Source organism: Pantherophis guttatus, chromosome 5, assembly GCF_059756535.1.
Source record: "Pantherophis guttatus breed Tessera chromosome 5, ASM5975653v1, whole genome shotgun sequence".
Classification (NCBI taxonomy): domain Eukaryota; kingdom Metazoa; phylum Chordata; class Lepidosauria; order Squamata; family Colubridae; genus Pantherophis; species Pantherophis guttatus.
In genome coordinates this window covers 19589445-19606935 of record NC_142067.1, presented here as the reverse complement: position 1 = coordinate 19606935, position 17491 = coordinate 19589445, and the positions used below count along the sequence as shown (strand labels likewise).

At 40.5% G+C, this 17491-nt stretch overlaps 1 pseudogene; it reads left to right on the top strand.

The window, feature by feature from the left end:
- The first annotated feature begins 11192 nt into the window (after positions 1-11192).
- On the top strand, positions 11193-17096 carry LOC148113294 (uncharacterized; annotated as a pseudogene).
- Positions 17097-17491: the final 395 nt, after the last annotated feature.

Below are 17491 nucleotides of genomic sequence, written 5' to 3'. Positions count from 1 at the left end.
TGCATAAGGAGTCCTGATCCAGAAAGGGGCGCAATTGGCGCATCAGGCAAACCTTATAGAAGGCCCCCCTGGCCATGGCCATCATATGAATGTGGATTGTGTCTCCAAACAATGGATAAACCTCATTGTTTGACTTAATAAATCTGGACAATGCTGGTAAATTTTACAAACATTCAGATTTAATGGCCATTTGACTTTAACAGATACCTCTTCCTCCTGCATGCAGCTGGTTATAAAATCAAGCTTGTTATTACAGTAGATATTAATAGGACCTGCTCCAAAAAAGTGAAATGGAGAAGCTTTAGTTCCTTCTCATTCCTATTTGGTTTTAAGGTTACATCCTGGCTGCCTTTAATGATATGAATTTACATTTTGAGTTTCACCGAACAAGAGTGAGTCACATTACTCATTCAATATGTACTATATTTCTCCCGGAACTTAGAGATAAGTCTTTCTTACGTTTCTCCTGGAGATTTTTGGGCTTGGGATCCAGTGACTTTTACCTCGAAAGTCTGTATTGTGTCTCTGCTATACCATCCAGTTTTTGATTGGTAAGTTTTCACGTTTCACTGCTTTATATATATGCATTCAGACATACTGCAAGGTTTTCAGTGGGATATATAACCTGATTTGATTTCAACATGTAACATTGCAAATTGAGCTCTAATATTTGGGGTCTTAAAGTGTGGAAAAAGCAACTTTATCCATCACATTTCCAAATGTCCTAAAAGATTTGAGATGCTTCAGAGAAAAGTGACCTTGATTATGTATGGTATAAAATTTATAATATGTTTTGGAGGATGGATTCAGAGAATAGCAGACTGATTTCTTGCACATAATTTATTTTATTTAGCATATGTCATATTATACATGGACTTGCGATATATATACATATTAACATTTTATCTAGATTAAAAAACACAATAAAATATAAATTAAAAAATCTATATTCATTTACCAATGTCTACGCCCGTGATGACGAACCTATGGCACATGTGGGCACATATCTGTGGGCACGCAAGTGTTGCCCTAACCCAGCTCCAGTGCACATGTGCGGGCCGGCCAGCTGATTTTCGGGCCTTCCGGGCCCACCGGAAGTCAGGAAACGGGCTGTTTCCACCCTCCGGATGGCCTCCAGGTGGGTGGAGAAGGCGTTTTCACCCTCCCCAGGCTCTTAGAAAGCCCCTGGAGCCTGGGGAGGGCAAAAAACAGGCCTACCGGGCCCACCGGGCCATCGCGTGCCAAAAGCGGGGGGAGCGTGGGGGGTCACGAGTGCATGCGTGCAGGGGGGGAACGCATTGAATTATGGGTGTGGGCACACTTGCGCACGACCCCCCCGCATTCCCCCTGCTTTCGGCATACGACAGCAAAAAGGTTAGCCATCACTGGTCTACGCCATCTATCCATGGAAGCGCAGCATCATTTACTTCAAATACAATGGGATCCTGTAGTCACACTGAGGAGAGGATGCTATGCCCCATTTGTGCAAAAAGTCCTGGCAGATACCAAGTGAGGTGGAAATTCTATTGAAGAATGTCGATTGCTGGTGGGGTACTTCAAAGCCTGTGGGCTCATTTATATGTCCTATGTCTGGACGTTGAGCAACCAAATTGGCTTTCCATTGGGAATCAATGTTAAAGTTGCTGAGCAAATGTTGTGCAAGTGCCAATAAAGGCACTTTATTTATCTGCCAAAATCATTTATCTAATTTTGGCAGAAAATGAGGAAGGTTGGTGTGCACCAGTAGGAATGAGTTGTTCATACTTTTTCTATATTCTTTCACTAGTGCATTTTGCCTTTGTAAAGGTGATGGTGCTATATGGCTCAGAACAGGAAGCCAGCAAATCAGAGCATTTTTAATATATCCACTAATAATCCTCATTGTGTCATTGAGTCTGGCATCTAGCTCACTAGTATGGCCACCATGCAGGGGCACAGAATTCTGCTGTGGAGTAGATCAGCCCTAGGCGGATGGCAATAATGATAGCACTTAAGAGTGCTTTTCAGCCCTCTCTAAGCAGTTTATAGAGTCAGCATTACATTGCCCCCAACAATCTGGGTCCTCATTTTGTCATTCTTGGAAGGATGAAAGGCTGAGTCAACCCTGAGCCTGGTGAAATTTGAACTGCCGAATTGCTGGCAGTCAGCAGAAGTAGCCTGCAGTGGTGCATTCTAACCACTGCACCACCACGGCTTTTGACCTGAGGGTAGCAGCTGAAGCTCCCCATTTAGGTCTGCACAATTTCTGGAGTATGTTGTTTCTAATATTGATTTTTGCCACCGTATTCTCTAGATGTATCTTATAAGAGAGAGTCAGGTTCAATGTTACTCCAAGGTACTTTGGATAGGGGTTATGCCAGGGGTGAAATCTAAAATTTGTTACTACCGGTTCTGTGGGTGTGGCTTGATGGGGTGGGGGGTTAATGTGACTGGGTGGGCATGGCCAACTTTTTTTTTTAACTTTTAAAAGCATTTTTTCCAGAACCTTAAGAGGTTGCAGAAAAAATGCTTTTAAAAGCCTCTGACGATCCCAAGCTGAGCCGCACGATTATCAGAAGCTTTTTTTTTACTTTTAAAAGCATTTTTTCGGCCGAAGAGGTTGTAGAAAAAATGCTTTTAAAAGTAAAAAAACCAGCCTCTGATGATCGCACGGCTCAGCTGGGCATGGGGGGGAGGGGAAGCGCAGGGATTTTTGCTACCGGTTCTCCGAACCACCTGCCGCCATCACTACCGGATCAGGCGATCTGGTCTGAACCGGGAGCATTTCACCCCTGGGTTATGCTAGTTTGTTGTTAAGGAGGAAGCACGTAATTACCATTTGGCTAGCACTAGGAGTGAGCTTCCAATCAGTGAAGAATTTCCCCAAAATCTTAGGGTCTTTGGACAGAAGACTGTCTGCCACCTCCATGTGTTTTGCTTGTTCTGCTATGGCCAGACCATCAGCATAAATTGAATAGTGTAGGTGCCATTATAGAGCCTTGTGGGAAGCTGTTGTTTAATCTTACTTATGTTGTCCCCCATTATTATCTGAATCTATCACTCAGCATGCTATTAATTAATCAACAAAGATTTTTGTAGGGGCTAATATAGCACAGTTTGTATAACAACCCAGCCTTCCAAATTACCTTGTGTGCCATAGTTAGGTCCATGAACACAGCTGTGCTTTATAGGTCTTGTTGGAATCCTGTTTCAGTATAGCCTGTTAGGCTTCGCACCTGATCAACACAGCTCCAGTTTTGTTGGAAGTTGGCTTGTCCCAGGGGCAGATGTTCATCCATTATGGGACCTATCACATAATATCACATATGGGACCTTGCATAAAAACTTCTGTTATTCTGATGGTATTCTAGTTCAGGATGCAATACGATGGGCCAGTTGGATATTCTCTCTTTAGGAGTAATATGCTCCTGGCTGAGTAAATGATACACCTCATCCAGAACACATGAAGGTGCTTTTAAATGGAGGAGGCTTTAAATAGTGACCTCAGTTCTCCCTGCACCACTTTTTGAGTAGTCAAAATAATCCTACCCATGCATGAAATCCAAATTAGGTAGTTTGAGGGATACCCAGAGGTGGGTTCTACTTACCTTTACTACCGGTTCACAACGGAGCCTCCCACCAGTTTTACTACTGGTTCTATAGAACCGGTCCGAACCAGGGGCAATCGTAGGGTTGCCAGGTGTCCACTATTTGAGCGGCCAGTCCGCTTTTTTCACATTATGTTCACTATTTTTCTTCACAAAATAGTGGACATTTTTTTTATTCAAAAGCTTTATGATGAAATGGTACGTAATCTAAAGCTGTACAGTCTAAGAGAATAAGGATAGGAGAATCGTGTTTTGTCTTTTTTTTTCATAAGTTAGAATGAGACAAAGATAGAATATCCATTGAACTCGATTCTCTGAAAAAATTAATGATGAGATTAAAATAAAAATATATTATAAAATTATGTACAGTTCACATTTTTAAAATGTATTATAGCTTATGTCAACTGACCTAAAATGGCGTGCTAAAATGTTTGTAAGAAAATATATAATTTAATTGTAATTTTTTTTATTTTTTTACTATTCCCCCCCCCCCCCCGCTTGTCCGCTATTTTTGGGAAGCAGACCTGCAACCCTAGGCCACCCACCACTGGGGATACCTCCTATATTTCAAAAAAAGGCAAACCTCAATTTAGACAGACTGAAAATGGGCCTTGGGGGAGAGGCCAGGAAGAATGAATGAATGAATGAATGAGTGAGTGAGTGAGTGAAAAGATTGAAGGAGTATAATGGAGTGAATGCCAGGAACACTGCCCTGTGGCTAATGCTGATGCAAAAGTCAGAATGGTGAAATTATAAATCAGAAGAGCCCTGTTTGGGATGATGTGCAGAAAGAAGATAAAAATGTAATTCAATATTAAATAGGAAGGCTGATGAGAAACTGAATATTTTGGGTTTCAACTTCTAAAGGCAGCTCCTCACAAAATCATTAGATCTTCCTGGAAACCTTTATATCTAATTCAGTCCTTACATACACAGACCTTTGGATTTCTCTGCATGTATTCATTTGGAATTAAGTCTCAATTATTACAATAAATTCTGAAGAGACACATCAGCGTATAATCTATAGAAACTAATTTCCAAGAGCATTACTTGTTCTTGGAATTTTTGGGTTGGCCTGGCCCCAGAGGATTGGGTCTTTTTTTCCCCTCAAGCAACTTTCTCATTTTCTTGATTGCTATTTGAAAGTATTTTCTGCTGTTTGAATCATTTATTTCTCAGGAGAGCGTTATCTTGTAGTGAATTAAAATAATAGATCTTTATGTGTTCATCTAACACCTGTAGGAATAAATGGCTCTTGATCCTGGAGGCAGCTGGCTGCTGAATTGTGTGTGAAAAGCAAATGTTCTTTTTCTTCATTAAGAAACAAAATGGCTCAAAGTAAAATTGAATAATAAAGGGAGTTGTGGGAACATTTTACTAGTCCTTGACTTAATGACCACAATTGAGCCCAAGGTGTACGTTACTAAGTAAGATTAGTTAAGTGATTTTTGCCCCATTTTATGACCTTTTTTGTCACACTTGTGAAGTGAGTCACTGCAGTTTTTCATGCTATTCCCAGGTTCAAATCTGGTGCTTCGACCACCACACTAAACTAACTTTTTCACACACCTTCCTGAAACATTTTAAATAATTAGTTGTGCTAGTTTGCATTGGTTAGTCCAGCGGTCAGTGTCCTGAACAAAGTTAGAAAATATATTAATTCAGGAATCAAGATAGATGTGAGAATGCAGCCACTGGAAAATACAAATGAAAGCAATAATAATAATAGCACTTAGACTTATATACCGATTTACAGTGCTTTACAGCCCTCTCTAAGCAGTTTACAGAGTCAGCATATTGTCCCCAACAATCTGGGTCCTCATTTTACCCACCTCAGAAGGATGGAAGGCAGAGTCAACCTTTTTTTAAAAAAAAATTTGATTTATATGCTGCCCTTCTCCAGAGACTCAAGGCGGCTTACAGTGCGTTAAGCAATAGCCTTCATGCTTTTGTACATTTTATACAAAGTCAGCTTATTGCCCCCACAAACTGGGTCCTCAATTTACCTACCTTAGAAAGGATGGAAGGCTGAGTCAACCTTGAGCCTGGCAAGATTCGAACTTACTTTTAATTGCAGACAGCTGGTGTTAAATTACAGTGTTTAGTCTGCAGAGCTATCCAGGTCTCCTTGAGCCTAGTGAGATTCAATCTGCCAAATTGCAGTCAGCTGGAGTCAGCAGAAGTAGCCTGTAGTTCTGCACTCTAACCACTGTGCCACCGTGGCTCATAATAATGCGTTCATATCTTGTTTATGGGTGTCCCAAATGCATTTAATTGACCAGTTTGGAATAGAATACTGGACAGACTTCAGAACTTTGAATCTGCTGTCTTCTCTCCCATGATAGGACCCATCTCATATGAGCAGATGTGACAATAAAGCCAATACTTCAATTAGTCCAGGATAGGAAAAGCATTGGCTATGTTCACACAATATAGAATAGAATAGAAGAACAGAGTTGGAAGGGACCTTGGAGGTCTTCTAGTCCAACCCCCTGCTTAGGCAGGAAACCCTACACCACTTCAGACAAATGGCTATCCAATATCTTCTTTAAAAAGTGTTGAAGCATTCACAACTTCTGGAGACAAGTTGTTCTTAAATTCATTACTGAATGAATTGCTTTTTGGGATTTATAGAATACACTGCACCAGAAAAAGACTGGGTTTGCATAACACTTTAAACCACAAAATTAATATAAGCCAAGACTGCACTACATGAATGCAATTGCTATGGGGAAAACCTCAACTGAAATAAATGTCCAAGGATAAGCTTGAATGTGTGAGAAAGGAAGCCTACTTTCCCAAAAAATATTTATAACGAGTAGAAAAGAAATGTCATCAGATGCCCTTGATAAAGGAAGGGATTCAGTCTCCTACAGATGCATTGAAAGTGACGTGGGAGTTAAATTCACCTTATATTCCTTTTACCTCAGATGCTTAAAGGAATTCTAGGCTATCTGTCTTTCTCTTCTTTCAGTTGTGGGTTATCCCAAGCTTTAAAATAGATGTGTCAATGTACAAATGCCACTCTGAGAATTATAGCTGTAGATAGGTAACCTCTTATATTGTTCTCTACCCACATGATGGAGACTTTTGAAACTGCAGATCTGAAACCCTGCCATAATTCTACTTTGAACTTCACTGCTTCCCAGGTAGGGCCTAAATAAGTCCTTAAAGCATAGTAATTGAACACAGCAGTCACTGAGTTTACAGCATCACAACAGGGCCTTCGGCCTGAATGAAGGAAAACTCCAGGACTATATATCCCCTACACTTAAAAATAACCATTTTAAACAATAAACACAATTCATCCTGAAGGTTTGGAGCAGAGAACAGTGAATTAAGAAGACAGTACAAAATAACTAAAGCATACCAAACTGAACGGCAGCCCATCAGAACTGATTCTATAAAATTAATCCAAATAAATGGAGCTTCCAATGTCTTAATACATCCTTCTCTTTTATATTTTGTATGGATCCTGTTTAGGGATGCGGTGGCTCAGTGGCTAAGAAGCTGAGCTTGTCGATTGAAAGGTCAGCAGTTCAGCGGTTTGAATCCCTAGTGCCGCGTAACGGGATGAGCTCCCAATACTTGTCCCAGCTTCTGCGAACCTAGCAGTTCGAAAGCGCGTAAAAAAATGCAAGTAGAGAAATAGGGACCACCTTTGGTGGGAAGGTACCAGCATTCCGTGCACCTTTGGCATTTAGTCATGTCAGCCAGATGACCACGGAGATGTCTTTGGACAGTGCTGGTTCTTCAGCTTTGAAACAGAGATGAGCACCACCCCCTAGAGTCGGGAACGACTAGCACATATGTGTGAGGGGAACTTTTACTTTTATGGATCCTGTTTAATACCTGATTTTTTTCCCCACAGCAGTTGAAAGACCACCACACAAAATCAATACTTATATTGGAGCTCTAATGAATGCAATATTTTGTCCTAGTCTCTAAAAGTGTGTACAACTGTTACTGTAAAAGCTATAATCATTTATCTAAAAACTCAAAATCAGGGTCTTGGGATTTGTTTGTTTTGGGCTTGAAAAAGTTTAATATTACACCAGCAATCCTCAACATTTTTCTAAAAAGTTGCACAATGGATTGCCTTGGAAGTGTGCATATGTGTTTTTCAATGTCCAGAAGGGTTGGCTCTAGGTCTGAGGGGAGCTGAGCGACCAAAAGTCACTCAGATTGGTCCTCTGAACTGGTTGTCTGAGAACTTCTCTGGTGGTAGATTTCCTCAATGTTCCTGAGAGAACATTGCTCCAGGGAACTATAGAAAGTGGTGAGTAGATTTGACACTGGGAGACATAGAAGGAAAGAATCATGGTCTTGATGTTCCTGTTGATGGAACATCAAGAATTAGTTGCAGGAACAATATGACCAATGTTGGAAGAAATGTCCATCTGGGTTCAGTTCTAAGTGGGAGGAAAGAAACTGGAAACATGGAGGCTGATTGGAAAGATGGTTTAATGATGGACAGGACCACATGGTTTGAGGTCCTGGGCAATCAAGCACATGGGTGTGTGTGAGAGAGATTTATACCCACTCTTGGACTTTGAATTTGCTTCCTGTTCCTGTGAAAGAAATGTATTCTGATTGGTTGTCAGACTCCCATGGGGCCATGGGGTAACTTTGTAGGTTGTCTTGAATCCCAGACTTGGTTGAATCTTGCTGGGTGATGTAATGAAGGAGCTTTGGGCAATTCCTATTATGGCTTAATGGTTTTGTCCTGGTTTGGATCTTGAGTGGGGGGCTAATCCTATTACTTTGGAGCTGAAGGTCTTTTGTCTTGTAGATAAGATGGCACCAAAATATCTGCAGGGGCTGAGTTTCTGTGTCCCTTAAGATTTCTATTTCTCTTTTAGGGGAAATATTCTGCCTTTTTAATATTTCTTAGAATATTTCATTTTTCTAGGAGAAGGGTGGGTGCTAACTTTCTACACCAACATCATATTGCTTGTCCAAGAAGGCAAGATTCATTGTTGAAATGTTCCTTCTTTGCTGGGCAGTTCTTTTCATTTCTCCTCACGCTTGTCTGCTGTCTGCCAATTATTTTTGTTAGGAATTGTCTATACTATATGCTGCTAACAAATCTTTATTCCCTCCTAGCTCTCTAGAAGATTTTCTTTTTTCCCCTTGTTTATAATACAAAAATGTTTCCATCTCTAAGCAAACTTCCTGTTTCAAACTTCAGCATATTCTCTCTTCACATACTCTGAAAAGAACGAGTTGTATGGAAATAAAAAATTGCAAGGCTGATAAGGATGTGCTAACACCAGGCTTCCTTCGTAGAGCCTGCAGTTTGGAGGTCAATCCTGGGCAACTTCCACAGGCTCAGATGCCAAACAGGCTTTGCTTCCCTGTGTGATCCTCTTTCTTATTTTAAAATTAAAAAGTCTTCCTAAATAAGAAATGAGGTATAGAACAGAAGATAATGGAGAATGCAAGCTAAAGAGGCACTGATGTTTGAAATCATCAATCAGCGAAGTCCCACAGTGCCGGCTTTATCTGTATATTTATAAATAAATGATTACATATGCATCCATTGCTATCTTTTCCAACAAATATTAATTTTCAAAACATAAAGCAATGTTTCTTGAATCATGGATTCCGAAAGAAAGGAAGAAAGGAAGGAAGGAGGAAAGGAAGAGGAAGAAAGGAAGAGAGAAAAGAGAGAAAGAAAAGAGAAAAGAAAGAGAGAAAGAAAAGAGTGAGAGAAAGAAAGAAAGCGAGAAAAAAATAAAAGCAAGAGAAAGAAAGAAAAAGGAGGAAGAAAGAAAGAAAAGAGAGAAAAAAGAGAAAGAAAGAGAAAAGAAAAAAAGAGAAATTAAAGAGCAAAAGAAAGAGAGAAAGAAAGAGAAATAAAAGTAAGAAAGAAAGAAAGAAAGAGAAAGAAAGAAAGAAAGAACATTGTTAGTACAGTACAGTTCTAATCTTCATGCAGTTGTAATATGCTGTTTTTGTTAATGGTCTCAAGCTGCTTCTGAAACTCTTTCTAGAATCTTTCAGAAGTTGAAAATATCAGAATTGTTTGTGTCTCCTTCTAAGCACATCTCACCACCAGGTATCTCAGGAACTACCTTGTAAATAGTTTGAGAAACCAATAGCAACAAGAAAGTCTCAAACAGAGAGAACATTATTCATGGCATCAGTTTAGGTAAAAGATTGAACCTGTCTGTGTAGAATCAACGGGGATGACACACAAATGATTTTAACGCCTATTATGCTATCACAAATGACAGAGTAGCATTTTGGCAAATCTCTATAAAACAGACAAGCAATATTAGAAAAGCTAGGAAATCAAATATCTAGACAGTTGTTTTATGATATATCTTCTTGAAGAAACAGAGTGAGCAAAGGAGGGATGTCAGGATGAAGGTTTTGTATGATGGAAAAAGAATGGCTTATGGGCAGGATACAGTCAAGATGTCAGGATCAAGAAAGAGGACATACTGTAGCTTATACAATATGCTGGGCCTGTCAGCACATTTTTTCTTCTAACATTTATTTATTGCTCTTCTCTCCCTTCCTGCCACACATTCTGCTTCTCAAGTCACAGAGGAATAGTCCTGGGACTCAAGGAAGATATTAATAATTGGCTTTAAACAAATTAATGTTGACTACTGTTTAATTCATTGTTTACTACTGTATAATTTATTATTAGGTTCAATGGTTATGGTATTGTATTTTGGACTGTATGACGGTCATAAGTTTAATATATCCAGTAGCATACACATTTAATGAATCCTCCTCCTCCTCCTCCTCCTCCTCCTCCTCCTCCTCCTCCTCCTCCTCTTCCTCTTCTTCTTCTTCTTCTTCTTCTTCTTCTTCTTCTTCTTCTTCTTCTTCTTCTTCTTCTTCTTCTTCTTCTTCTTCTTCTTCTTCTTCTTCTTCTTCTTCTTCTTCTTCTTCTTCTTCTTCTTCTTCTTCTTCTTCTTCTTCTTCTTCTTCCATATCTGCCATCAGACGTTGGCAATCATGTTGGTGATCCTATTTTTATCAACAGTCGCATGAAAAAGTGCTGTTGAGTTTTGTCCAAACCGGTCCTTTAGATTTTGAAGCCATGATGTTCTTCTTCTGCCTGGACCCTGTTTGCCTTCAATCTTTTCTTGGGTGATTAAGTGAAGTATGCTGTATTTTTCTGGGTGTTGCATTACATGTCCAAAATATTCTAACTTTCACTTTTTTATGGTTTTGATGATTCCCCTTGGCTTTCCCAGGTGACTTATCACCTCCTCATTTCTGATTTTGTCAACCTAGCTTATACATAACAGCCGCCTGTAAATCCACATTTCAAATGCTTCTAGTCTCTTCAAGTGACTTTCTGTCAGAGACCAACTCTCCACTCCGTAGAGCATGATAGAAAGGAATTTAATGAATATACAGTTATTATTCACTCCTTCTGAAAAGGCATCAAAACATGGTCCTGTTGGCTGGGGGAAGGCTTGGTGCTCTAAGAGCCCCCCCTTCACTTTTTAAATCAATTTTTAACAGGGGTTAATCATCCTTGCCTCCTAAATTTAAATTTTCTAATTTTTTAATTTTTATATGCCATTTTTATATTTTAACATTTGATTGTACATCGCTTAGAATCCCTCTCTGAGGGAGATGGGTAGGTCAAAAATGTGTAAAAAATAAATAAAATGCACTGTAAATTCCACTGTAAATAAGAAACTCATGTTTGTCACCCGAAGGCCAGACAAGGAACAATGGATGGAAATAGATCAAGGAGAGATTCAACCTAGAAATAAGGAGAATTTTTCTGACAGTGAGAACAATCAACTGGTGGAATAGAAGTTGCCTTCGGAAGCTGTGGGAGCTTCATCACTGGAGGCTTTCAAGAAGAGATTGGACTGCCATTTGTCAGAAATGGTGTAGAGTTTCCTGCTTGGGCGGGGGGTTGGACTAGATGACCTACAAGGTCCCTTCCAATTCTGTTAATCTGTTAAACTGTTAATCTGTTAATTGTGGGAAGTGTCTTCCCTCAGCCAAATAAAAAGTCAATTGAATGAGAGTTAGTATCATATCGGCTCCCTGAAACTATAATTCAACACCATAGAGAGCCAATTGGGCCTAGTGGTTAAGGCAGAAGACTAGAAAGGAGACCGTGAGTTCTACTCCCGCTTTAAGCCACGAAGCTAGTCAGGTGACCTTGGGCCAGCCTCTCTCAGCCAATTCACCTCACAGGGTTGTTGTGGGGAAAATAGGAGGTGAGAGGAATACCAATTGCACTTAGACTTATATACCACTTTACACTGCTTTACAGCCCTCTCTAATCAGTTTACAGAGTCAGCCTATTGCCCCCAACAATCTGGATCCTCATTTTACCCACCTCAGAAGGATGGAAGGCTGAGTCAACCTGAAGCCTGATATGTTAGCCACTTTGAGGGTTTTTTTTTTAGAGGCAGAATATAAATTAAATAAATAAAACCAATGGCGAATTATGCTGCTATAAAGCCCCTGCTATGTGGTAGTCTTTTGGGTTCAAAGAAGGCCCACTGTTTTGCAGTTCGTCTGTGGTCACAGAGGTAGGTCTGCCATCCCACTGTTCTGCCCCAGCTACGGATCCCAAAGAATGTAGCACACACAAACTCTGAACAAAACTCAGTTTACTTCAAAACACAGTCTTTTGCAAATGCAGGCTGTTAATAAAACATTCTTAACAACCTGCCAGAAATTCCACAGATAAGATAGAGTCTTACAAGAGTTGGCAGAAAGCCCAGAAGCCAGGTTTGCAGAGAAAAGCCAAACTCAATGATCAGCGAACGAATGGATGAACACACGTTGTTTCCTGCAGCTTTTTACAAACTGTGTGCAAACTTAAATAGGCTAAGGGAGTGGCCAATTAGCCCCAAGCCTTACTCTCGAGGAGACCTCCTCCTGAGTAACCACTCCTGCCTTTTGGCAGCTCTGCGTGCTCGTGCATTGAGAAGAGGCTCCTCCATTTCATCCTCTTCACTTAAAGGAGCCTCTGGAGGTTCTGAAGGCCCTGGCTGAATCCCTGCCTCTGGCACCACATCTTCTTCAGCCTCCTTGCTGTCCAACTCTAGCGCTGGCTGCACAGGCTGCTGGCGCGACACCACACCAGCCTCCTCCTCGTCGGGATCAGCAACAATCCGTGCAGGCCGCTGGCGGGCCACAACACCCACTCTGGGAGCATAGAGTCTAACATAGTAGAGCCACCTGGAAGGCTATGGTCGTAGTAACTGTGCATGGTATTATGTGATGCTGCTCATGATTTTCTACAAGTAATCCTCAATTTATGACCATTTGTTTGCAATTACGGTGGTGTTGAATGAAAGGACTTATGACCTTCTGCCTGAAGTTATGACCGTTGCAGCACCTCCATGGCCATGTGATAATAGTTCAGGTGCTGCAACCCCTACCACTCTCTTTCTTCTGCCCTATCTTGGCTGCCCTGCTTAGTGCTACTTGGCCACAGTGGCTGCCCTGTATAGTAGCATTTACCCTGTACCTAAGGCAGAATTAGTACACACACTCTCCTAGTTTCTAGACTGGAAGGCTTAACCACTACACCCACCTGTGCAAAATTACCTTAGCTTTAAATCACAAAACAAGACAGGCACAGATTCAGCCCTAAACACTAGCTAGGAAGAATGGGAATTCTGTAACTGGTTGTCTGAACTGAGGATATCCTCTATCTTTATATCTTTTGAATTACAATGATTGCCTTTCTTTTCTGCAGCATACCCACCCAACAATGCCATGCATGCTGAATTCCAGAAGACCATTTCCATTTCACAAATGGATCAAAGAAAAGGACAGTTGTTATACCTGGGCTGCAAACACCTGCATGTCCACTAGAAGTAAAGAGTAAGTTTTGAATCTCTTTTGCTTCTCTCCCAGTGGTTATCTGGATTTTTGCAAATAACCCACTGACCCTAACAAGCATATAAATTACTCTCAAATGTAGTGGAAAGGTTTCAGGTTTTATTTCGCTGGATGTTTTTGAATGGAAGCTAAGGTTTTCTTCCCCTCTGGTTCCTTGACAGCAGAAAAGAGAGAAGAGAGCAGGTGTTAGCAAATAGCTGGCAGCTGGTGTTTTAATATGATACATGGATTGCTAATGTCATTACCATTTAGCAAAATGGTGCAGCAGAATGAATGTTGGATATGACATTTAATTGTAATGCTGATTTCATTTGCTGTCAGTTTTATAATTTGTGCTAGGACATGTGTAGAGGTGGCTTTTCAATGTTCTTGCTAGCTAATGGGTCAGACAGCAGGGGGCAGTGTGGGCTACATTTCCTAGTAATTGTAGATTCAGGAAGCCTTGGGCTATGCATTATTTTAAGGATACCTGAGAAATGTGAGAAGATGTGATTAGTATGTAATAGTATGTAGATTGTAACTATCCCTTATTTTTTAAAAAATTTTTTTTAATACAGTTAGTCCTCAGTTTACGACCGCAACTGAGCCCAATGTTTATGTTTGTCAAGTGAGAAATTTGTTAAATGAGTTCGCTCCATATTGTCAGCCTCTGCTTTTTCATTGCTTGTTTGTTCGCTCGGCTGCCATTGTAACGGGGGGAGGGGGGAGCTATTGGAACGTCTGGGAGGGGGGAAGTGAGCTGGTAGAGAAGAGAAGAGAAAGTTTTCTTCAGATTTTTCTTTGAAGCTGATAACAACTCAAGGTCAACCGTCGTGGCATAGCAGGAGGGCACCCCACATGACCCCTGGGGGGGAATGTGGTTTGGATAATTTTCGCTGGACGGTTGGGGGAAGGGTTTGGGGGATGCTTTCTAAATGTAATTTTCACGCCTTTTGCCTCAGACCTTGCTTTTATTTATTTTATTTTATTATTCATATTTCTATGCCGCCCACTCTCCAAGGATTCTGGGCAGCTTACGCCAAAGACAGTATACTAGATAGCATATTGACCCCCAACAATCTAGGTCCTCATTTTACCCACCTCGGAAGGATGGAAGGCTGAGTCAAACTTGAGCCGGTGAGATTTGATCCGCTGATCTGCTGAACTAGCTGTCAACTGAAGTAGCTGCAGTACGGCACTCTAACCACTGCGCCACCTCAGCTCTTTTCTTTGGTTGCATTCAGTTCATACTCAGTAAAAGTACCTTTCTCTATGAAAATGGAGTTGGGGTTTTTCTTTCTTGAGTATTGAAAGGAGGCACACATATTATGACTTTTCTGGCCACGTTTGTTAAGTGAATCCAGTGGTGAAATCCAATTTTTTTTACTGCCGGTTTTGTGGGTGTGGCTTGGTGGGCGTGGTCTGGCTTGGTGGGTGTGGCTTGGTGAGCGTGGCAGGGGAAGGATACTGCAAAATCTCCATTCCCACCCCACTCCTGGGGGAAGGATATTGCAAAATCTCCATTCCCATCCCACTCTGGGGCCAGCCAAAGGTGGTTTTTGCTGGTTCTCCAAACTACTCAAAATTTCCACTACTGGTTCTCCGAAGTGCTCAAAATTTCCGCTACCGGTTCTCCAGAACCTGTCAGAACCTGCTGGATTTCACCCCTGAGTGAATCACTGCAGTTCTTAAATTAGGAACACGGTTGTTAAGTGAATCTAGTTTCCCCATTGACTTTGCTTGTCAGAAGGTCACAAAAGAAGATCACACGCCTCCGGAACACTGCAACTGTCATAAATGTGAGTCCGTTGTCAAGCATCCGAATGTAAATGACGTGACCATGGGGGATGCTGCAACAGTCATAAGTGTGAAAAAATGGTCACAGGTCACTTTTTTTCAGTGCCGTTGTAACTTTGAAGGGTCACTAAATGAACTGTTGTAAGTCAAGGACTATCTGACCTCTCCTGGAAATTGAAATCTAATTTCAATTGGAATTATAATTGAAATATAATTTGAGGACGCAAATGTTTGTGTATTTCGTAACATTTGTGATGCATGCGTTTCTTGCTAGCAGTTTCGCCTACAAAATATGATTTGCGAACAGTTATACCACAAGCATTTTACTGTCAGAGAATCATGTCATTCATTCAGAGAAGGAGACATAAAATAAAAACAAAAGTTTGTGTATCAATTTTGGAAGTGAAAATTGAGCTCGTATTGAACAGGGAAATAAACTATCCACCTCTGTTTCTTGTTCAAACCTTTCCTTTGTTATGACACTAAATTATCACGCTGGCAGTTCTTTCAGGTGCCGGAAAATTCAGGTCCTGTGCAAAGCAGCATAGGACACACACTTGCGATGTTTGTCGTTTTTCTAGCTGAAATGAGTCTTGTCGTAGCAGGCAGAGATACTGATGAGCTTAATCTTGACTAGGAAAATTGTTCTTGGCAAATGAAACACATTTGGTATCTTGCGCTCCCTGCTTCAGTCTGAAACAGTGATGGATTTTGCTTGCATTAAAAGAAGAACATTAAAGAGATTGGAATTTGAGAACTCGGAAAAACAGTTAATTTTGAAAAAGAAGATTTGATTTAGAAGTTATGCCAATTCTTTTCTCACATATCTGGTCTTTGGAAGAAAATATTGTTGTTCCTTCCCATGTTAAAGCAATTTATAACAGCCCAGCGTTCACCTGATGTATTGAGTATTTCAAACAAGGCCTTTTCATCAGTTATTGCTAGGAAAATTCACTAATTGACATAATTCACATAAATAAATAAATTGACATAATTCACATAAAAATTCATATAAACGACCTTTGCAATCATATTATAAGCTACTGAGTTCTCTTTACTGATGATGTGAAACTATTCAACACCACCGACAATGCTGCTACCCAACAAAAAGAACTTGACCATGTGTCAGAATGTTCAAACAATTGGCAACTTCAAATCTCAACCAACAAATGCTCTGTTTTACACATTGGCAAAAAATATCAGAACATCAAATACAAGCTGGCCAGATACGACCTCATTGATGACTCTCATTCTGTCAAGGACCTTGGAGTACTCATCTCAAATGATCTAAGTGCCAGAGCCCACTGTAACAGCATTGCCAAAAAGGCATTAAGAGTTCTTAACCTAATCTTGTGAAGCTTCTTCTCCGGTAATATTGTACTGCAAACTAGGGCATACAAAACCTTTGCTAGACCAATTCTCAAATACTGCTCATCTGCTTGGAACCCGCACTGCATATCGGACATTAATAAAATTGAACAAATCCAGAGATATTTCACGAGAAGAGTCTTCCACTCCTCTGCTCGCAACAAAATTCCTTATGCCACCAGATTTGAAATTTTGGGATTAGACAATTTAGAAGTACGCCGCCTTCGGTCTGACCTAAGTGTGGTACGCAAAATTATCTGCCACAACGTCCTACTTGTCAATGACTACTTCAGCTTCAACTGCAATAATACACGAGCACACAATAGATACAAACTTAAGGTAAACAGCTCCAAACTCGATTGCAGAAAATACGACTTCAGCAACAGAGTGGTCAATGCCTGGAATGTACTACCTGACTCTGTGGTTACTTCCCTAAACCCCCATAACTTTAACCTTAGACTGTCTACTGTTGACCTCACCCTCATTCCTAAGAGGTCTGTAAGGGGCAGTGCATAAGTGCACCAACGCGCCTACAGTTCCTGTCCTACTGTCCCCATTTACTTGTACTCATTTCATGTGCTCATGTCCATGTTTATACTTATACCTGTTATCTCGTACATGTTTGACAAATTAAATAAAATACATAAAATAAACATTTAATTGAGAGGGAAACTATATAAGTAGACATCAAATGTATGATGTTTTGGAATTGTAAGCAGTTATAACAGAAAAGGTTCCATCTCTCTTTTGTGCTACCTACAAGGAAGATTCTAGAAGTGTCAAGTAGGCCAAGGGCATTACCCAGTTAAAAAGTGCCAGGTGAATTATTTATTTATTCATTCCTACTCCCCCTCTCCAGGAGCGCCTAATGACTTACCTAACACTCCCTCCTTCAATTAGTTTTGCAATAA